Source organism: Somniosus microcephalus, unplaced genomic scaffold, assembly GCF_052327205.1.
Source record: "Somniosus microcephalus isolate GS21.2 unplaced genomic scaffold, FLI_Smic_1.0 unresolved_chr4, whole genome shotgun sequence".
Lineage (NCBI taxonomy): Eukaryota > Metazoa > Chordata > Chondrichthyes > Squaliformes > Somniosidae > Somniosus > Somniosus microcephalus.
In genome coordinates this window covers 32,589,241-32,613,663 of record NW_028225182.1, presented here as the reverse complement: position 1 = coordinate 32,613,663, position 24,423 = coordinate 32,589,241, and the positions used below count along the sequence as shown (strand labels likewise).

Here is a 24,423-nt window from a genome sequence, read left to right as displayed (position 1 = left end):
CGCTGCAATACCGTCTGCAATACCGTGGCACGTAACGCCGCGATATTCTCTCGCAGCTCCCCCAATGGGGCGGCGGGGCACTTCCAGTTGCGCCCCGCTTCCCTCTTTGCGCGCTACCACTCAATTTTCATCGCGGGGGGGCACTAATTTTTCTGGGACGCTAAAAGTAGCCCTGCGATGAAGTTAGCGGCGCTACTCAATTTTTAGCCCTTGGTGTTAAACTAAACTCCCTCCCCAAACTCTCCCTCTCCTCTCCTGAAGGCGCTGGTCCTCGCGGGGATGCGGTTTCCCCCACTCACTCTTACTAGCTCTCCGCAAAGTGTCGGCAGCTATTCGACTCTGGGGTGCATCGCTGCCGAGCTCAAGCGACGGTTTTCACCCACCCGAGGTTGAAAAAGAGGCGGGGAGAAGGTGAGGCGAACTCAGGGCGGTGTTTGGTGATTAGCCGATGCTAACCTTGCATTTTCAAAGCCTGCAGGTTCAGGGAAGAAGGGAAGGTTTTATGGAGATTTAAGGTCCTGGGAATGGAATTGGAGACAGATAGTGGTTGAGTCTGGATTTTAACACAGTTGAGAATTGGGGGATGAAGCAGCGTGTGCAGTCTATAGGGCTCAGGGGGAACAGGAGAGTAAAGGTCTCGATTGAGTGGACTGGGCCTATACTCTCTGGAGTTTAGAAGAATGAGAGGTGATCTCATTGAAACATATAAGATTCTGAGGGAGATTGACAGGGTAGATGCTGAGAGGCTGTTTCCCCTGGCTGGAGAGTCTAGAACCGGGGGCACAGTCTCAGGATAAGGGGTCGGCCATTTAAAGACTGAGATGAGGAGGAATTTCTTGTGAATCTTTGGAATTCTCTGCCCCAGAGGGCTGTGGATGCTGAGTCGTTGAGTATATTCAAGGCTGAGATCGAGAGATATTTGGACTCTAGGGGAATCGAGGGATATGGAGATCGGGCGGGAAAGTGGAACTGAGGCCGATGATCAGCCATGATCTTATTGAATGGCGGAGCAGGTTCGAGGGGCCGCATGGCCTACGCCTGCTCCTATTTCTTATGTTCTTATGTTAAAGGTCTGTTGTGTACAATGCGGCAGTGCTACGCTTATTGTAGGCGGCCCACCCAACAATTCACAGCAGCTGAAAGCTCACTCTGAGCTGCACAGGCAATGTGACTCATGTTATATTTAATATTCCACCAAGGTAGACAGGTACAACAGACACTGAGACACACGGGCCGTACAGTACATGTACAGGTACAACAGACACTGAGACACACGGGCCGTACAGTACATGTACAGGTACAACAGACACTGAGACACACGGGCCGTAGAGTACATGTACAGGTACAACAGACACTGAGACACACGGGCCGTACAGTACATGTACAGGTACAGCAGACACTGAGACACACGGGCCGTACAGTACATGTACAGGTACAACAGACACTGAGACACACGGGCCGTACAGTACATGTACAGGTACAACAGTCACTGAGACACACGGGGCCGTACAGTACATGTACAGGTACAACAGTCACTGAGACACACGGGCCGTACAGTACATGTACAGGTACAGCAGACACTGAGACACACGGGCCGTACAGTACATGTACAGGTACAACAGACACTGAGACACACGGGCCGTACAGTACATGTACAGGTACAACAGACACTGAGACACACGGGCCGTACAGTACATGTACAGGTACAACAGACACTGAGACACACGGGCCGTACAGTACATGTACAGGTACAACAGACACTGAGACACACGGGCCGTACAGTACATGTACAGGTACAACAGACACTGAGACACACGGGCCGTACAGTACATGTACAGGTACAACAGTCACTGAGACACACGGGCCGTACAGTACATGTACAGGTACAACAGACACTGAGACACACGGGCCGTACAGTACATGTACAGGTACAACAGTCACTGAGACACACGGGGCCGTACAGTACATGTACAGGTACAACAGTCACTGAGACACACGGGCCGTACAGTACATGTACAGGTACAACAGACACTGAGACACACGGGCCGTACAGTACATGTACAGGTACAACAGACACTGAGACACAGGGGCCGTACAGTACATGTACAGGTACAACAGACACTGAGACACAGGGGCCGTACAGTACATGTACAGGTACAACAGACACTGACCCACACGGGCCGTACAGTACATGTACAGGTACAACAGACACTGAGACACACGGGCCGTACAGTACATGTACAGGTACAACAGACACCGAGACACAGGGGCCGTACAGTACATGTACAGGTACAACAGACACTGAGACACACGGGCCGTACAGTACATGTACAGGTACAACAGTCACTGAGACACACGGGCCGTACAGTACATGTACAGGTACAACAGACACTGAGACACACGGGCCGTACAGTACATGTACAGGTACAACAGACACTGAGACACACGGGCCGTACAGTACATGTACAGGTACAACAGACACTGACCCACACGGGCCGTACAGTACATGTACAGGTACAACAGACACCGAGACACAGGGGCCGTACAGTACATGTACAGGTACAACAGACACTGAGACACACGGGCCGTACAGTACATGTACAGGTACAACAGTCACTGAGACACACGGGCCGTACAGTACATGTACAGGTACAACAGACACTGAGACACACGGGCCGTACAGTACATGTACAGGTACAACAGACACTGAGACACACGGGCCGTACAGTACATGTACAGGTACAACAGACACTGAGACACACAGGGGCCGTACAGTACATGTACAGGTACAACAGACACTGAGACACACGGGCCGTACAGTACATGTACAGGTACAACAGACACTGAGACACACGGGGCCGTACAGTACATGTACAGGTACAACAGACACTGAGACACACGGGCTGTACAGTACATGTACAGGTACAACAGACACTGAGACACACGGGCCGTACAGTACATGTACAGGTACAACAGACACTGAGACACACGGGCCGTACAGTACATGTACAGGTACAACAGACACTGAGAGCACAGGGGCCGTACAGTACATGTACAGGCACAACAGTCACTGAGACACACGGGCCGTACAGTACATGTACAGGTACAACAGACACTGAGACACACGGGCCGTACAGTACATGTACAGGTACAACAGACCCTGAGACACACGGGCCGTACAGTACATGTACAGGTACAACAGTCACTGAGACACACGGACCGTACAGTACATGTACAGGTACAACAGACACTGAGACACACGGACCGTACAGTACATGTACAGGTACAACAGACACTGACACACGGGCCGTACAGTACATGTACAGGTACAACAGACACTGAGACACACGGGCCGTACAGTACATGTACAGGTACAACAGACACTGAGACACACGGGCCGTACAGTACATGTACAGGTACAACAGACACTGAGACACACGGGCCGTACAGTACATGTACAGGTACAACAGACACTGAGACACACGGACCGTACAGTACATGTACAGGTACAACAGACACTGAGACACACGGACCGTACAGTACATGTACAGGTACAACAGACACTGAGACACACACGGGCCGTACAGTACATGTACAGGCACAACAGACACTGAGACACAGGGGCCGTACAGTACATGTACAGATACAACAGACACTGACCCACACGGGCCATACAGTACATGTACAGGTACAACAGACACTGAGACACACGGACCGTACAGTACATGTACAGGTACAACAGACACTGACCCACACGGGCCATACAGTACATGTACAGGTACAACAGACACTGAGACACACGGGCCGTACAGTACATGTACAGGTACAACAGACACTGACCCACACGGGCCGTACAGTACATGTACAGGTACAACAGACACTGAGACACAGGGGCCGTACAGTACATGTACAGGTACAACAGACACTGAGACACACGGGCCGTACAGTACAAGTACAGGTACAACAGACACTGACCCACACGGGCCGTACAGTACATGTACAGGTACAACAGACACTGAGACACAGGGGCCGTACAGTACATGTACAGGTACAACAGACACTGAGACACACACGGGCCGTACAGTACATGTACAGGCACAACAGACACTGAGACACAGGGGCCGTACAGTACATGTACAGGTACAACAGACACTGAGACACACGGGCCGTACAGTACATGTACAGGTACAACAGACACTGAGACACACGGGCCGTACAGTACATGTACAGGTACAACAGACACTGAGACACAGGGGCCGTACAGTACATGTACAGGTACAACAGACACTGAGACACAGGGGCCGTACAGTACATGTACAGGTACAACAGACACTGAGACACACGGGCCGTACAGTACATGTACAGGTACAACAGACACTGAGACACACGGGCCGTACAGTACATGTACAGGTACAACAGACACTGAGACACAGGGGCCGTACAGTACATGTACAGGTACAACAGACACTGAGACACAGGGGCCGTACAGTACATGTACAGGTACAACAGACACTGAGACACACGGGCCGTACAGTACATGTACAGGTACAACAGACACTGAGACACACGGGCCGTACAGTACATGTACAGGTACAACAGACACTGAGACACACGGGCCGTACAGTACATGTACAGGTACAACAGACACTGAGACACACGGGCCGTACAGTACATGTACAGGTACAACAGACACTGAGACACACGGGCCGTACAGTACATGTACAGGTACAACAGTCACTGAGACACACACGGGCCGTACAGTACATGTACAGGTACAACAGTCACTGAGACACACACGGGCTGTACAGTACATGTACAGGTACAACAGACACTGACACACGGGCCGTACAGTACATGTACAGGTACAACAGACACTGAGACACACGGGCTGTACAGTACATGTACAGGTACAACAGACACTGAGACACACGGGCCGTACAGTACATGTACAGGTACAACAGACACTGAGACACACGGGCCGTACAGTACATGTACAGGTACAACAGACACTGAGACACACGGGCCGTACAGTACATGTACAGGTACAACAGACACTGAGCTACACGGGCCGTACAGTACATGTACAGGTACAACAGACACTGAGACACACGGGCCGTACAGTACATGTACAGGTACAACAGACACTGAGACACACGTGCCGTACAGTACATGTACAGGTACAACAGACACTGAGACACACGGGCCGTACAGTACATGTACAGGTACAACAGACACTGAGACACACGGGCCGTACAGTACATGTACAGGTACAACAGACACTGAGACACACGGGCCGTACAGTACATGTACAGGTACAACAGACACTGAGACACACGGGCCGTACAGTACATGTACAGGTACAACAGACACTGAGACACACGGGCCGTACAGTACATGTACAGGTACAACAGACACTGAGACACACGGGCCGTACAGTACATGTACAGGCACAACAGACACTGAGACACACGGGCCGTACAGTACATGTACAGGTACAACAGACACTGAGACACACACGGGCCGTACAGTACATGTACAGGTACAACAGACACTGAGACACAGGGGCCGTACAGTACATGTACAGGTACAACAGACACTGAGACTCACGGGCCGTACAGTACATGTACAGGTACAACAGACACTGAGACACACGGGCTGTACAGTACATGTACAGGTACAACAGACACTGAGACACACGGGCCGTACAGTACATGTACAGGTACAACAGACACTGAGACACACGGGCCGTACAGTACATGTACAGGTACAACAGACACTGAGACACACGGGCCGTACAGTACATGTACAGGTACAACAGACACTGACACACGGGCCGTACAGTACATGTACAGGTACAACAGACACTGAGACACACGGGCCGTACAGTACATGTACAGGTACAACAGACACTGAGACACACGGGCCGTACAGTACATGTACAGGTACAACAGACACTGAGACACACGGGCCGTACAGTACATGTACAGGTACAACAGACACTGAGACACACGGGCCGTACAGTACATGTACAGGTACAACAGACACTGAGACACACGGGCCGTACAGTACATGTACAGGTACAACAGACACTGAGACACACGGGCCGTACAGTACATGTACAGGTACAACAGACACTGAGACACACGGGCCGTACAGTACATGTACAGGTACAACAGACACTGAGACACACGGGCCGTACAGTACATGTACAGGTACAACAGACACTGAGACACACGGGCCGTACAGTACATGTACAGGTACAACAGACACTGAGACACACGGGCCGTACAGTACATGTACAGGTACAACAGACACTGAGACACACGGACCGTACAGTACATGTACAGGTACAACAGACACTGACACACGGGCCGTACAGTACATGTACAGGTACAACAGACACTGAGACACACGGGCCGTACAGTACATGTACAGGTACAACAGACACTGAGACACACGGGCCGTACAGTACATGTACAGGTACAACAGACACTGAGACACACGGGCCGTACAGTACATGTACAGGTACAACAGACACTGAGACACACGGGCCGTACAGTACATGTACAGGTACAACAGACACTGAGACACACGGGCCGTACAGTACATGTACAGGTACAACAGACACTGAGACACACGGGCCGTACAGTACATGTACAGGTACAACAGACACTGAGACACACGGGCCGTACAGTACATGTACAGGTACAACAGACACTGAGACACACGGGCCGTACAGTACATGTACAGGTACAACAGACACTGAGACACACGGGCCGTACAGTACATGTACAGGTACAACAGACACTGAGACACACGGGCCGTACAGTACATGTACAGGTACAACAGACACTGAGACACATGGGCCGTACAGTACATGTACAGGTACAACAGACACTGAGACACACGGGCCGTACAGTACATGTACAGGTACAACAGACACTGAGACACACGGGCCGTACAGTACATGTACAGGTACAACAGACACTGAGACACAGGGGCCGTACAGTACATGTACAGGTACAACAGACACTGAGACACACGGGCCGTACAGTACATGTACAGGTACAACAGACATTGAGACACACGGGCCGTACAGTACATGTACAGGTACAACAGACACTGAGACACACGGGCCGTACAGTACATGTACAGGTACAACAGACACTGAGACACACACGGGCCGTACAGTACATGTACAGGTACAACAGACACTGAGACACACGGGCCGTACAGTACATGTACAGGTACAACAGACACTGAGACACACGGGCCGTACAGTACATGTACAGGTACAACAGACACTGAGACACACGGGCTGTACAGTACATGTACAGGTACAACAGACACTGAGACACACACGGGCCGTACAGTACATGTACAGGTACAACAGACACTGAGACACACGGGCCGTACAGTACATGTACAGGTACAACAGACACTGAGACACACGGGCCGTACAGTACATGTACAGGTACAACAGACACTGAGACACACGGGCCGTACAGTACATGTACAGGTACAACAGACACTGAGACACACGGGCCGTACAGTACATGTACAGGTACAACAGACACTGAGACACACGGGCCGTACAGTACATGTACAGGTACAACAGACACTGAGACACACGGGCCGTACAGTACATGTACAGGTACAACAGACACTGAGACACACGGGCCGTACAGTACATGTACAGGTACAACAGACACTGAGACACACGGGCCGTACAGTACATGTACAGGTACAACAGACACTGAGACACACGGGCCGTACAGTACATGTACAGGTACAACAGACACTGAGACACATGGGCCGTACTGTACCAGACCGGAGTGAATCGTTCCCTTTTACCCGCTGTGTACCGTACATGTACAGTAGCTGACACTGAGACACACACGGGCCGTACAGTACCAGACCGGAGTGAATCGTTCCCTTTTACCCGCTGTGTACCGTACATGTACAGTAGCTGACACTGAGACACACATGGGCCGTACAGTACCAGACCGGAGTGAATCGTTCCCTTTTACCCGCTGTGTACAGTACATGTACAGGAGCTGACACTGAGACACACACGGGCCGTACAGTACCAGACGGGAGTGAATCGTTCCCTTTTACTCACTGTGTACAGTACATGTACAGGAGCTGACACTGCGACACACACGGGCCGTACAGTACCAGACCAGGGAGTGAATCGTTCCCTTTTACCCGCTGTGTACAGTACATGTACAGGAGCTGACACTGCGACACACACGGGCCGTACAGTACCAGACCAGGGAGTGAATCGTTCCCTTTTACCCGCTGTGTACTGTACATGTACAGGAGCTGACACTGCGACACACACGGGCCATACAGTACCAGACCAGGGAGTGAATCGTTCCCTTTTACCCGCTGTGTGCTGTACATGTACAGGAGCTGACACTGCGACACACACGGGCCGTACAGTACCAGACGGGAGTGAATCGTTCCCTTTTACTCACTGTGTACTGTACATGTACAGGAGCTGACACTGCGACACACACGGGCCGTACAGTACCAGACGGGAGTGAATCGTTCCCTTTTACTCGCTGTGTGCTGTACACGTACAGTAGCTGACACTGAGACACACGGGCCGTACAGTACCAGACGGGAGTGAATCGTTCCCTTTTACTCGCTGTGTACAGTACATGTACAGGAGCTGACACTGAGACACACACGGGCCGTACAGTACCAGACCAGGGAGTGAATCGTTCCCTTTTACTCGCTGTGTACTGTACATGTACCGGAGCTGACACTGAGACACACACGGGCCGTACAGTACCAGACCAGGGAGTGAATCGTTCCCTTTTACTCGCTGTGTACCGTACATGTACAGGAGCTGACACTGAGACACGCACGGGCCATACAGTACCAGACGAGAGCGAATCGTTCCCTTTTACCCGCTGTGTACAGTACATGTACAGGAGCAGACACTGAGACACGCACGGGCCATACAGTACCAGACGGGAGCGAATCGTTCCCTTTTACCCGCTGTGTACTGTACATGTACAGTAGCTGACACTGAGACACGCACGGGCCATACAGTACCAGACGGGAGCGAATCGTCCCCTTTTACCCGCTGTGTGCAGTACATGTACAGTAGCTGACACTGAGACACGCACGGGCCATACAGTACCAGACGGGAGCGAATTGTTCCCTTTTACCCGCTGTGTACTGTACATGTACAGTAGCTGACACTGAGACACGCACGGGCCATACAGTACCAGACGAGAGCGAATCGTCCCCTTTTACCCGCTGTGTACAGTACCTGTACAGGAGCTGACACTGAGACACACACTGAAAGAGGTGGCTATCTTCCTTTAGTGGCTGTTTGCGTTGTTCCTCAGTTGGTTTCTCGGAGCTATGGACAGCCACTGTTGCTCTGTAAGTACCGAGCGCACATTGGATTTGACGCTGCCTGTGGGCAGAAATCATTACTTAATGATTTGTATTAGCAGCATTGCTGTCGGGAAGGGATGCTGGCTTCAGCAGACTTAATGAAAGTTAAAGATACACATTTTTTATGTATTACAGTTATCGAATATCTCATGGGTGTGAAATTACCTCCCTGGTGGCTTTGCTACTTATAGGCACCGCATTGTGAGATCGTTGGCCACACTGGTCAACAGGCCCCAGTGTCAATCGCTCAGCTAGGCCCATTTTGGTTTTGTCAGCCTAGGGATGCAGCTCAGCACGCCAGTAGAATCATCATAGAATCATAGAATGGTTACAGCACAGAGGGAGGCCATTCGGCCCGTCGAGCCCGTGCCGGCTCTCTGCAAGAGCACTTCAGCTAGTCCCACTCCCCCGCCCTTTCCCCGGAGCCCTGCAAATTTATTTTCCTTCAGGTACTTATCCAGTTCCCCTTTGAAAGCCGTGATTGTGTCGGCCTCCACCACCCTTTCAGGCAGTGATTTCCTGATCCTAACCACTCGCTGCGTAAAAACGTTTTATTCTTACGTCGCCTTTGGTTCTTCTGCCATTCACCTTAAATCTGTGTCCTCTGGTTCCCGATCCTTCCGCCAATGGGAACAGTTTCTCTCTATTTACCCTGTCCCGACCCCTCATGATTTTGAACATCTCTATCAAATCTCCTCTCAACCTTCTCTGCTCCAAGGAGAACAACCCCAGCTTCTCCAGTCTATCCACGTAACTGAAGTCCCTCATCCCTGGAACCATTCTCGTAAATCTTTTCTGCACCCTCTCTAAGGCCTTCACATCCTTCCTAAAGTGCGGTGCCCAGAATTGGACACAATACTCCAGTTGAGGCCGAATCAGTGTTTTATACAGGTTCATCATAACTTTCTTGCTTTTGTACTCTATCACAGAATCACAGAAACCCCACAGTGCAGATAGAGGCCATTTCGGCCCATCGAGCCTGCACCGACACATATCCCACCCGATCCCCGTAACCCCTACACCAACACATATCCCACCCTATCCCTGTAACCCCACGTATTTAATCCCCCTAACACTAAGGGTCAATTTATCATAGCCAATCAACCTAACCCGCACATCTTTGGACTGTGGGAGGAAACCGGAGCACCCGGAGGAAACCCACGCAAACACTGGGAGAATGTGCAAACTCCACACAGACAGTCACCCGAGGCCGGATTCGAACCCGGGTCCCTGGCGCTGTGAGGCAACAGTGCTAACCACTATGCCACCATGCTGCCCTCTATACCTCTATTCATGAAGCCCAGGATCCCGTAAGCTTTTTTAACCACTTTCTCAACCTGCCCTGCCACCTTCAATGATTTGTGCACATATACCCCCAGGTCTCTCTGTTCATGCACCCCCTTTAGGATTGTACCCTTTAGTTTATATTTTCTCTCCTCCTTCCTCATCCGAAAATGTATCACTTCACACTTTTCTGTGTTAAATTTCATCTGCCACGTGTCCACCCATTCCACCAGCCTGTCTATGTCCTCTTGAAGTCTATCACTATCCTCCTCACTGTTCACTGTACTTCCAAGTTTTGTGTCATCTGCAAATTTTGAAATTGTGCCCTGTACACCCACGTCCAAGTCATTAATATATATCAAGAAAAGCAGTGGTCCTAGAACCGACCCCTGGGGAACACCACTGTATACCTTCCTCCAGTCCAAAAAAACAACCGTTCACCACTACTCTCTGTTTCCTGTCACTTAGCCAATTCTGTATCCATGCTGCCACTGTCCCTTTTATCCCATGGGCTTCAACTTTGCTGGCAAGCCTATTATGTGGCACTTTGTCGAACGCCTTTTAGAAATCTATGTACACCACGTCAACCGCATTGCCCTCATCAACCCTCTCTGTTACCTCATCAAAAAACTCAATCAATTTGGTTGAACACGATTTGCCTTTAACAAATCCGTGCTGGCTTTCCTTAATTAATCCACACTTGTCCAAGTGACTGTTAATTTTGTCCCTGATTATTGTTTCTAAAAGCTTCCCACTACCGAGGTTAAACTGACTGTCCTGTAGTTGCTGGGTTTATCTTTACAACTGTCATCTGCAGTTCTCCTCGGGCTGGGGAGAGGACTTACCCAACATGGTCCCCACTCTTGTTGGCTGTACATGTACAGGAGCTGACACTGAGACACACACGGGCCTTACAGTACCAGACGGGAGTGAATTGTTCCCTTTTACCTGCTGTGTGCTGTACGTGTACAGGAGCTGACACTGAGACACACACGGGCCGAACAGTACCAGACGGGAGTGAATCATTCCCTTTTACCCGCTGTGTGCTGTACATGTACAGGAGCTGACACTGAGACACACACGGGCCTTACAGTACCAGATGGGAGTGAATCATTCCCTTTTACCCGCTGTGTACTGTCCATGTACAGGAGCTAACACTGAGACACACACGGGCCGTACAGTACCAGATGGGAGTGAATCATTCCCTTTTACCCGCTGTGTGCTGTACATGGGAATAGATAGGCGTTTCTGCGGCCGCAAATGAGACTCCAGGATTGTATTTTGCCTCCCTGGTTCAAGGGTAAAGGATGTCTCGGAGCGGCTGCAGGGCATTCTGGAGGGGGAGGGTGAACAGCCAGTTGTTGTGGTGCATATAGGTACCAATGATATAGGTAAAAACCGGGATGAGGTCCTAAAAGCTGAATATAGGGAGTTAGGAGGTAAATTAAAAAATAGGACCTCAAAGGTAGTAATCTCAGGATTGCTACCAGTGCCACATGCTAGTCAGAGTAGAAATAGAAGGATATTTCAGATGAATACATGGCTAGAGGAATGGTGCAAGGGGGAGGGATTCAAATTCCTGGGACATTGGAACCGGTTCTGGGAGAGGTAGGACCAGTACAAACTGGACAGTTTGCACCTGGGCAGGACTGGGACCAATGTCCTTGGGGGAGTGTTTGCTAGTGCTGTTGTGGAGGGTTTAAACTAAAATGGCAGGGGGTTGGGAACCTGTGCAGGGAGACAGAGGAAAGGGAAGCAAGGATAGAAGCAAAAGACAGGAAGGGGAAAAGCAAAAGTGGCAGTCAGAGAAATCAAGGGTGTAAATCAAACATGGCCACAGTAAATAATAATTATAAAAGGTCTAAGAGTGTTAAAAAAACAAGCCTGAAGGCTTTGTGTCTTAATGCGAGGAGCATTCGTAATAAGGTGGATGAATTAGCTGCGCAAATAGATGTAAATGGATATAATATAATTGGGATTACGGCACCATGGCTCCAGGGTGACCAAGGCTGGGAATTCAACATCCAGGAGTATTCAATATTCAGGAAAGACAGGTAAAAAGGAAAAGGAGGTGGGGTAGCATTGCTGGTTAAAGAGGAGATTAACACAATAGTAAGGAAGGATATTAGCTCTGACAATGTGGAATCTATATGGATAGAGCTGAGAAATACCAAGGTTCAGAAAATGTTAGTGGGAGTTGTATACAGACCCCCAAACAGTAATGCTGAGGTTGGGGATGGCATTAAACGGGAAATCAGAGACGCATGAAATAAGGGCATGGCAGTTATCATGGGTGACTTTAATCTACATATAGATTGGGCTAATCAAATTAGTAACAATACTGTGGAGGAGGAATTCCTAGAGTGTATACGGGATGGTTTCCTGGACCAATATGTCGAGGAACCAACTAGAGATCAGGCCATCTTAGACTGGGTATTATGTAATGAGAAAGGATTAATTAGCAATCTTGTTGTGCGAGGCCCCTTGGGGAGGAGCGATCATAATATGATAGAATTCTTCATTAAGATGGAGAGTGAAGTAGTTGATTCACAGGCTAGGGTCCTGAATTTAAATAAAGGAAACTACGATGGTATGAGGCGCGAGTTGGCTAGGATGGATTGGGGAATGTTACTCAAAGGGTTGACGGTGGATAGACAATGGCAAACATTTAAAGATCACATGGATGAACTACAGAATTTGTTCATCCCTGTTTGGCATAAAAATAAAACAAAAAAGGTGACTCAACCGTGGCTAACAAGGGAAATTAGGGATAGCATAAGATCCAAGAAGAGGTAATATAAATTGGCCAGAAAAAGCAGCAAACCTGAGGATTGGGAGCAGTTTAGGATTCAGCAAAGGAGGACAAAGGGATTAATTAAGAGGGGGGAAATAGAATATGAGAGTAAGCTTTCAGGGAACATAAATACTGACTGTAAAAGCTTCTATTGATATGGGAAGAGAAAAAGATTGGTAAAGTCAAGCGTAGGTCCGTTGCAGTCAGAATCAGGGGAATTTATAATGGGGAACAAAGAAATGGCAGACCAACTAAATACATATTTTGGTTCTGTCTTCACAAAGGAGGACACAAATAACCTCCCAGAGATGTCGGGGTCTAATGAGAGGGAGGAACTGAATGAAATCAGTATTTGTAGGGAAATGGTGTTGGGGAAATTGACAGGATTGAAGGCCGATAAATCCCCAGGGCCTGATGGTCTACATCCCAGGGTACTTAAGGAAGTGGCCCTAGAAATAGTAGATTTCCGCCGAGCCAGCAAGGCAGTGGACCGAGCAGCAGCTGAGGAGTGAGGATGTGGCCAAGAAGGAGATTATCCAGTTTCTGCAGCAGAGCGCCTCGGAGTCGTTTCTTGGTGAACATAAGTTAATGGGAAACATCAAGAATGTTGCCAAGACTGCGAAGAAGGAGCAGCTAATAACTGCCTACAACCAACTTTTTGAAATTAAGAGGTTTAAAGGCACCGAAAGTGTGGAGAAAGTCACCCAGCAGCTAAAAGATGTGAAGTTAGTGGCTGCGCAGGACAAACCAAAGGACAAAAAACCTGAAGTGACTGTAAATGAGGAACCACCAAAATATACCAAAACCATGTTGCAAAAAGGAGACAAGACCAACTTTCCCAAGAAGGGTGACACTGTCCACTGTTGGTACACTGGAACACTAGAAGATGGGACAGTGTTCGACTCAAATGTTGCTTCCAGTTCAAAAAAGAAAAAGGCAGCAAAGCCTCTGAGCTTTAAAGTAGGAATTGGAAAAGTTATCAGAGGGTGGGATGAAGCACTCCTGACTATGAGTAAAGGAGAAAAGGCCCGGCTACAGATTGAATCTGATTGGGGATATGGCAAGAAAGGGCAGCCAGATGCCAAGTATCCTTTTCTCTATGATAGCTTGATGAAAGTTTTTTTTTACTATTGCCAATGAGGAGGAGCACATCTACAGCACTTCTATGTAAAGATTGTGTGACTATTAACTTTACTGAATGGTACACCAGTGAAATTATTTTCTTGAGAATATTTGCTGTTCAGTTCTATAGGAAGTCCCTTCACTCAGAGGGTAGTAAATCTATGGAGTTTGCTACCCCAGAGAGCTGCGGAAGCTGCAACATTAAATAAATTTAAAACGGAGATAGACAGTTTCCTAGCAGATAAGGGAATTAGGGGTTACGGGGAGAGGGCAGGGAAGTGGACGTGAGTCTAGATTCGGATCAGCCATGATCCTATTGAATGGCGGAGCAGGCCCGAGGGGCCGTATGGCCTACTCCTGCTCCTACTTCTTATGTTCTTATGTAGATGCATTGCTGATCATCTTCCAAAATTCTTTAGACTCTGGAACAGTTCCCATGGATTGGAGGGTAGATAATGTAACCCCACTATTTAAAAAAGGTGGTAGAGATAAAACGGTGAATTATAGACCGGTAAACCTGACATCGGTAGTGGGGAAATGCTAGAGTCTATTATAAAAGATGTAATAGCAGAGCACTTGGAAAACAGTGACAGGATTGGACAAAGTCAACATAGATTTACAAAAGGTAAATCGTGGTTGACTAATCTACTGGAATTTTTTGAGGATGTAACTGGTAGAATAGATAAGGGAGAACCAGTGCATGTGATGTATTTGGACTTTCAGAAGGCTTTCGATAAGGTCCCGCATAAGAGATTGGCGTGCAAAGTTCAAGCACATGGGATTGGGGGTAAGGTACTGACTTGGATAGAGAACTGGTTGGCAGACAGGAAGCAAAGAGTTGCAATAAATGGGTCTTTTTCCGAGTGGCAGGCAGTGACTAGTGGGGTACTGCAGGGATCGGTGCTAGGACCCCAGCTATTCACAATATATATTAATGATCTAGACGAGGAAACTAGATTTAATATCTCCAAGTTTGCAGACAACACAAAGCTAGGTGTGCGTGTGTGCTGTGAGGAGGATGCAGAGAAACTCCAGTATGATTTGGACAGGTTGGGTGATTGGGCAGATGCATGGCAGATGCAGTATAATGTGGATAAATGCAAGGTTATCCACTTTGGTGGCAAAAACAGGAAGACAGATTATTATCTGACCGGCAATAGATTGGGAAAAGGGGAAGCTGGGTGTCCTTGTGCACCAGTCGCTGAAGGTAAGAATGCAGGTGCATCAGGCGGTTAAGAAGGCAAATGGTATGTTAGCCTTCATAGCGAGAGGGTTCGAGTACAGGAGCAAGGATGTCTTACTACAGTTGTACAGGGCCTTGGTGAGACCGCACCTTGAGTATTGTGTGCAGTTTTGGTCGCCTTATCTGAGGAAGGATGTTCTTGCCATGGTGGGAGTGCAGCGAAGATTCACCAGACTGATACCTGGGATGGCAGAAATGACGTATGAAGAGAGATTGGGTTGATTGGGCTTGTATTCGCTAGAGTTTAGAAGAATGAGAGGGGATCTCATTGAAACTTATAAAATTCTAACAGGACTAGACAGACTAGATGCAGGAAGGATGTTCCCGATGGCGGGGGAGTCCAGAACCAGGGTTGACAGTCTAAGGATAAGGGGTAAGCCATTTAGGAATGAGATGAGGAGGAATTTCTTCACCCAGAGAGTGGTGAACCTGTGGAATTCTCTACCACAGAAGGCAGTTGAGGACAATTCATTAAATATATTCAAGAAGGAGTTAGATATATTTCTTCAGGCTAAAGGCATCAAGGGATATGGGGAGAAAGCAGGGGCAGGGTACTGAATTTGGATGATCAGCCATGATCTCATTAAATGGCGGAGCAGGCTCGAGGGGCCGAATGGCCTACTCCTGCTCCTATCTTCTATGTTTCTATGTTCCTATGTTTCTATGTACAGGAGCTGACACTGAGACACACACGGGCCGTACAGTACCAGACAGGAGTGAATCAGTCGCTCTGACCCGCTGTGTGCTTTATATGTACAGGAGCTGACACTGAGACACACACGGGCCATACAGTCCCAGACGGGAGTGAATCGTTCCCTTTCATCCACTGTGTGCTGTACGTGAACAGGAGCTGACACTGAGACACACACGGGCCGTACAGTAGCAGACGGGAGTGAATCGTTCCCTTTAACCTGCTGTGTACAGTATGTGTACAGGAGCTGACACTGAGACACACACGGGCCGTAAAGTACCAGGCGGGAGTGAATCGTTCGCTTTTACCCGTTGTGTGCTGTACATGTACAGGAGCTGACACTGAGACACACACGGGCCATACAGTCCCAGACGGGAGTGAATCGTTCCCTTTTATCCACTGTGTGCTGTACGTGAACAGGAGCTGACACTGAGGCACACACGGGCAGTACATTACCAGACGGGAGTGAATCATATGCTTTGACCCGCTGTGTCCTGTACGTGTACAGCAGCTGACACTGAGACACACACGAGCCGTACAGTACCAGACGGGAGTGAATCGTTCCTTTTTCCCGCTGTGCGTTGTACATGTACAGGAGTTGACACTGAGACACACACGACCGTACAGTACCAGATGGGATTGAATCGCTCGCTTTGACCTGCTGTGTGCTGTACATGTACAGGAGCTGACACTGAGACACACACGTGCCATACAGTCCCAAACGGGAGTGACTCGTTCGCTTTTACCCGCTGTGTGCTGTACGTGTACAGGAGCTGACACTGAGACACACACGGGCCGTACAGTACCAGACGGGAGTGAATCGTTCCCTTTTACCCGCTGTGTGCTGTACGTGTACAGGAGCTGACACTGAGACACACACGGACCGTACAGTTACAGACAGGAGTGAATCGTTTCCGTTTACCCGCTGTGTGCTGTACATGTACAGGAGCTGACACATAGGCACACAGGCCGTACAGTCCCAGACGGGTGTGAATCGTTCCCTTTTACCCACTGTGTACTGTACGTGTACAGGAGCTGACACTGGGGCACACACAGGCCGGACTGTACCAGACGGCAGTGAATCGTTCCCTTTTACCCGCTGTATGCTGTACGTGTACTGGAGCTGACACTGAGACACACACGGGCCATACTGTCGCAGACGGGAGTGAATCATTTCCTTTTATCCACTGTGTGCTGTATGTGAACAGGAGCTGACAATGCGGCACACATGGGCCGTACAGCACCAGACAGGAGTGATTCGTTCCCATTTACCCGCTGTGCACTGTACATGTACAGGAGCTGACACTGAGACACACACGGGCCGTACAGTCCCAGATAGAAGTGATTCATTCCCTTTTACCCGCTGTGCGCTGTACATGTACAGGAGCTGACACTGAGGCACACACGTGCCGTACAGTTCTAGATGGGAGTGAATCGATGCTTTTTCCCGCTGTGCGCTGTACATGTACAGGAGTTGACACTGAGACACACACGGGCCGTACAGTACCAGACGGGAGTGAATCGTTCCCTTTTACCCACTTTGTGCTGCACATGTACAGGAGGTGACACTGAGACACACACGGGCCTTACAGTCCCAGAATGGAGTGGATCCTTCCCTTTTAGCGCTGTGCACAGGAGCTGACACTGAGACACACATGGGCCGTACAGTACCAGACGGGAGTGAATCGTTCTCTTTTACCCGCTGTGTGCTGTACATGTACAGGAGCTGATACTGAGGCACACACGGGTCGTACAGCCCGCTGTGTGCTGTACGTGTACCGGAGCTGCAACTGAGACATGCACACAGGCCGTATATTACCAGACGGGAGTGAATTGTTCCCTTTTACCCACTTTGTGCTGCACATGTACAGGAGCTGACACTGAGACACACACGGGCCGTACAGCACCAAACGTGTGTGAATCGTTCCCTTTTACCGCTGTGCGCTGTACATGTACAGGAGATGACACTGACAGACACATGGGCCATACAGTACCAGATGTGTGTGAATTGTTCCATTTTATCCGCTGTGTACTGTACATGTGCAGGAGCTGACACTGAGACACACACGGGCCTACTGTACCAGACGGGAGTGAATCATTCCCTATTACCTGATGTGTACTGTACATGTACAGGAGCTGAAACTGAGACACACATGGGCTGTACATTACCAGAAGGGAGTGAATCGTTCGCTTTGACCCGCTGTGTACTGTATGTGTACAGGAGCTGACACTGAGACACACACGGGCCGTACAGTACTAGACAGGAGTGAATCGTTCCCTTTTACCCGCTGTGTGCTGTACGTGTACAGGAGCTGACACTGAGACACACACGGGCCGTACAGTACTAGACTGGAGTGAATCGTTCCCTTTTACCCGCTGTGTACTGTATGTGTACAGGAGCTGACACTGAGACACACACGGGCCGTACAGTACCAGACAGGAGTGAATCAGTCGCTTTGACCCGCTGTGTGCTTTATATGTACAGGAGCTGACACTGAGACACACACGGGCCATACAGTCCCAGACGGGAGTGAATCGTTCCCTTTCATCCACTGTGTGCTGTACATGAACAGGAGCTGACATTGAGACACACACGGGCCGTACAGTAGCAGATGGGAGTGAATCATTCCCTTTTACCTGCTGTGTGCTGTATGTGTACAGGAGCTGACACTGAGACACACACGGGCCATACAGTCCCAGATGGGAGTGAATCGTTCCCTTTTATCCACTGTGTGCTGTACGTGAACAGGAGCTGACACTGAGGCACACACGGGCAGTACATTACCAGACGGGAGTGAATCATTTGCTTTGACCCGCTTTGTGCTGTACGTGTACAGCAGCTGACACTGAGACACACACGAGCCGTACAGTACTAGACGGGAGTGAATCGTTCCTTTTTCCCGCTGTGCATTGTACATGTACAGGAGTTGACACTGAGACACACACGGGCCGTACAGTACCAGACGGGATTGAATCGCTCGCTTTGACCCGCTGTGTTCTGTACGTGAACAGGAGCTGACACTGAGACACACACGGGCCGTACAGTACCAGACGGGAGTGAATCGTTCCCTTTTACCCGCTGTGTACTGTACATGTACAGGAGCTGACACTGAGACACACACGGGCTGTACAGTACCAGACGGGACTGAATCGTTCTCTTTTACCCGCTGTGTACTGTACATGTACAGGAGCTGACATAGAGACACACACGGGCCGTACAGTACCTGAATGGAGTGAATTGTTCATTTTTAGCGCTGTGCACAGGAGCTGACACTGAGACACACACTGGTCGTACAGGACTAGACGGGAGTGAATCGTTCCCTTTTACCCGCTGTGTGCTGCACATGTACAGGAGCTGACACTGAGACACACACGGGCCGTACAGTACCAGATGGGAGTCAATAGTTCCCTTTTACCCGCTGTGTGCTGTACATGTACAGGAGCTGACACTGAGACACACACGGGCTGTACAGTACCAGACGGGACTGAATCGTTCTCTTTTACCCGCTGTGTACTGTACATGTACAGGAGCTGACATAGAGACACACACGGGCCGTACAGTACCTGAATGGAGTGAATTGTTCATTTTTAGCGCTGTGCACAGGAGCTGACACTGAGACACACACTGGTCGTACAGGACTAGACGGGAGTGAATCGTTCCCTTTTACCCGCTGTGTGCTGCACATGTACAGGAGCTGACACTGAGACACACACGGGCCGTACAGTACCAGATGGGAGTCAATAGTTCCCTTTTACCCGCTGTGTGCTGTACATGTACAGGAGCTGAAACTGAGACACACACGGGCCGTACAGTACCAGACGGGAGTGAATCATTCCCTTTTACCTGCTGTGTGCTGTACATGTACAGGAGCTGACACAGAGACACACACGGGCCGTACAGTACCAGACGTGTGTGAATCTTTCCCTTTTACCGCTGTGCGCTGTACATGTACAGGAGCTGACACTGAGACACACATGGGCCATACAGTACCAGACGTGTGTGAATCGTTCCATTTTGTCCGCTGTGTACTGTACATGTGCAGGAGCTGACACTGAGACACACACGGGCCGTACAGTACCAGAAGGGAGTGAATCGTTCCCTATTACCTGATGTGTACTGTACATGTACAGGAGCTGAAACTGAGACACACATATGGGCTGATATGCCATCAATGACTCAAAGACAAGGATTCAACTGAAGGCTTTTAATCACTAAGAACATAGCAGTATAGCAGGTCTTCCCACATCGGGTTCGTCTGGTAGTAAATGACTCATACAGCTCCTGAGACCTTTATATGGCAAAAGACAGGGTCGTAGCCAATACACACAATAGGAACAAAAGGGGGCGGTTCACAATACAAGCAGGTAAAATACAAGCAGGTAAAATACATGGGTTGATGAAGGCATATTTCATCACATGGGCCGTATAGTAACAGGCGGGTGTAACTCGTTCGCTTTGACCCGCTGTGTGCTGTACATGTACAAGAGCTGACACTGAGACACACATGGACCGTACAGTACCAGACGGGAGTGAATAGTTCCCGTTTACCCGCTGTGTGATGTACGTGTACAGGAGCTGACACTGAGACACACACGGGCCGTACAGTGCCAGACGGGAGTGAATCGTTCCCGTTTACCCACTGTGTGCTGTACATAAGAACATAACAACATAAGAAATAGGAGCAGGAGTAGGCCAATCGGCCCCTCGAGCCTGCTCCACCATTCAATAAGATCATGGCTGATCTGATCCTGACCTCAAATCTTCTATCACTCTCCATACACCCGAACCCATGTGATCTCCCGGGAGAGGCAAAAAACCAGATAAAAGACCCAATGGCCAATTTGGGAGAAAAAAATCTGGGAAATTCCTCTCCGACCCATCTAGGCGATCGAAATTCTTCCAGGAGATCACTCTGTCCCTATATTTTCTACAGTACTTACCTTCTGTAAAGGCGATCTCTACCCCAGCCAGGAACAGGAATAAAACAATCTCCTGAAATCTAACACAGAATTAGAACACAGTAGGAGCAGAACCAGGCTACACGGCCCCTGGGCCCACTCCACTACCCACAGGGCCATGACCATTCCGAACCTAGACTCATGTCCAATTTCCTGCCCGCTCCCCGTAACCCTTAATTCCCTTTACTTCTAGGAAACTATCTATTTCTGTTTTAAATTTATTTAATGATGTAGCTTCCACAGCTTTCTGGGGCAGCAAATTCCACAAACCTACCACCCTCTGAGTGAAGAAGTTTCTCCTCATCTCAGTTTTGAAAGAGCAGCCCCTTATTCTAAGATTATGCCCCCTAGTTCTAGTTTCACCCATCATTGGGAACATCCTCACCGCATCCACCCGATCAAGCCCCTTCACAATCTTATATGTTTCAATAAGATCGCCTCTCATTCTTCTGAACTCCAATGAGTAGAGTCCCAATCTACTCAACCTCTCCTCATATGACCACCCCCTCATCCCCGGGATTAACCGAGTGAACCTTCTTTGTACTGACTCGAGAGCAAGTATGTCTTTTCTTAAGTATGGACACCAAAACTGTATGCAGTATTCCAGGTGCGGTCTCACCAATACCTTGTACAACTGCGACAATACCTCCCTGTTTTTATATTCTATCCCCCTAGCAATAAAAGCCAACATTCCATTGGCCTTCTTGATCACTTGCTGCACCTGCATACTAACTTTTTGAGTTTCGTGCACCAGGACCCCCAGATCCCTTTGTACCACAGTACTTTCCAGTTTCTTGCCATTAAGATAATAACTTGCTCTATGATTTTTCCTGCCAAAGTGCATAACCTCACAATTTCCAGTATTGTATTCCATCTGCCAAATCTCTGCCCACTTACTTAGCCTGTCTATGTCCCTTTGCAGGTTTTTTATGTCCTCCTCACTCACTACTTTCCGTCCCATCTTTGTATCATCTGCAAACTTTGATATGTTACACTCGGTCCCCTCCTCCAAATCGTTAATATAGATTGTAAAGAGTTGGGGACCCAGCACTGACCCCTGCGAAACACCACTAGTTACTGGTTGCCAATCTGGGAACGAAACATTTATCCCAACTCTCTGCTTTCTGTTAGAGAGCCAATCCTTCACCCACGCCAGAATATTACCAACAATCCCGTGATTTTTTATCTTGAGCAATAATCTTTTCTGTGGCACCTTGTCAAATGCCTTTTGGAAGTCTAAATACACTACGTCCACTGGTTCTCCTTTATCCACCCTATATGTTACTTCCTCAAAAAACTCAAGCAAATTTGTCAGACATGACTTCCCCTTCATAAAACCATGCTGAGTTTGTCCTATTAAATTATGTTTATCCAAATGTCCCGTTACTGTCTCCTTAATAATGGACTCGAACATTTTACCAACCACAGATGTTAGGCTAACAGGTCTATAGTTTCCAGCCTTCTGCCTACTACCCTTTTTAAATAAGGGTGTTACATTAGCAGATTTCCAATCTGCCGGGACCTTTGTACGTGAACAGGAGCTGACACTGAGACACACACGGGCCGTACAGTACCAGGCGGGACTGAATAGTTCCCGTTTACACGCTGTGTACTGTACATGTACAGGAGCTGACACTGAGACACACACCGGCCGTACAGTACCAGACGGGAGTGAATCGCTCCCTTTTACCCGCTGTGTGCTGTACATGTACAGCAGCTGACACTGAAAGACACACGGGCCGTACAGTACCAGGCGGGTGTGAATCGTTCCCATTTACCCGCTGTGTACTTTACATGTACAGGAGCTGACACTGAGACACACACATGGGCCGTACAGTACCAGACAGGAGTGAATCGTTCCCTTTTACCCGCTGTGCTGTACATGTACAGGAACTGACCCTGAGACACACAAGGGCCATACAGTACCAGACGGGAGTGAATCGTTCCTTTTGACCCGCTGTGTACTCTACATGTACAGGAGCTGACACTGAGACACACATGGGCCATACAGTGCCAGATGGGAGTGAATCGTTCCCTATTACCTGCTGTGTACTGTACATGTACAGGAGCTGACACTGAGGCACACACGGACCGTACAGTACCAGACGGGAGGGAATCGTTCCCTTTTACCCGCTGTGCGCTGTACATGTACAGGAGCTGACACTGAGGCACACACGGGCCGTACAGTACCAGACGGGAGTGAATCGTTCCCTTTTACCCACTGTGTACTTTACATGTCCAGGAGCTGACACTGAGACACACACGGGCCATACAGTACCAGACGGGAGTGAATAGTTCCCTTTTACCCGCTGTGTGATGTACATGTACAGGAGCTGACACTGAGACACACACAGGACGTACAGTACCAGACTGGAGTGAATCGTTCCTTTTGACCCGCTGTGCGCTGTACATGTACAGGAGCTGATAGTGAGGCACACAAGGGCCATACAGTACCAGGCGGGAGTGAAACGTTCCCTTTTACCCACTGTGTACTGTACATGTACAGGAGCTGACACTGAGACACACACATGGGCCGTACAATACCAGACAGGAGTGAATCGTTCCCTTTTACCCGCTATGTGCTGTACATGTACCGGAGCTGATAATGATTCACACACGGGCCGTACAGTACCAGACGGGAGTGAATCGTTCCATATTACCTGCTGTGTACTGTACATGTACAGCAGCTGACCCTGAGACACACACGGGCCGTACAGTACCAGACAGGAGTGAATCGTTCCCTTTCACCCGCAGTGCTGTACATGTACAGGAGCTGACCCTGAGACACACACGGGCCGTACAGTACCAGACGGGAGTGACTCGTTCCCTTTTACCTGCTGTGTGCTGTACGTGTACAGGAGCTGACACTGAAACACACACACCGGCCGTACAGTACCAGACGGGAGTGAATCG

The 24,423-nt window shown here is 49.2% G+C and overlaps 1 protein-coding gene and 1 pseudogene across 6 annotated transcripts in view; both read left to right on the top strand.

Moving 5' to 3' along the window:
- The window catches only part of LOC147090484 (neuroligin-1-like), a 1,435,039-nt gene that overhangs the window by 271,242 nt on the left and 1,139,374 nt on the right, over positions 1-24,423 (top strand). The window lies entirely within an intron of this gene.
- On the top strand, positions 9,382-14,650 carry LOC147090485 (peptidyl-prolyl cis-trans isomerase FKBP3 pseudogene; annotated as a pseudogene).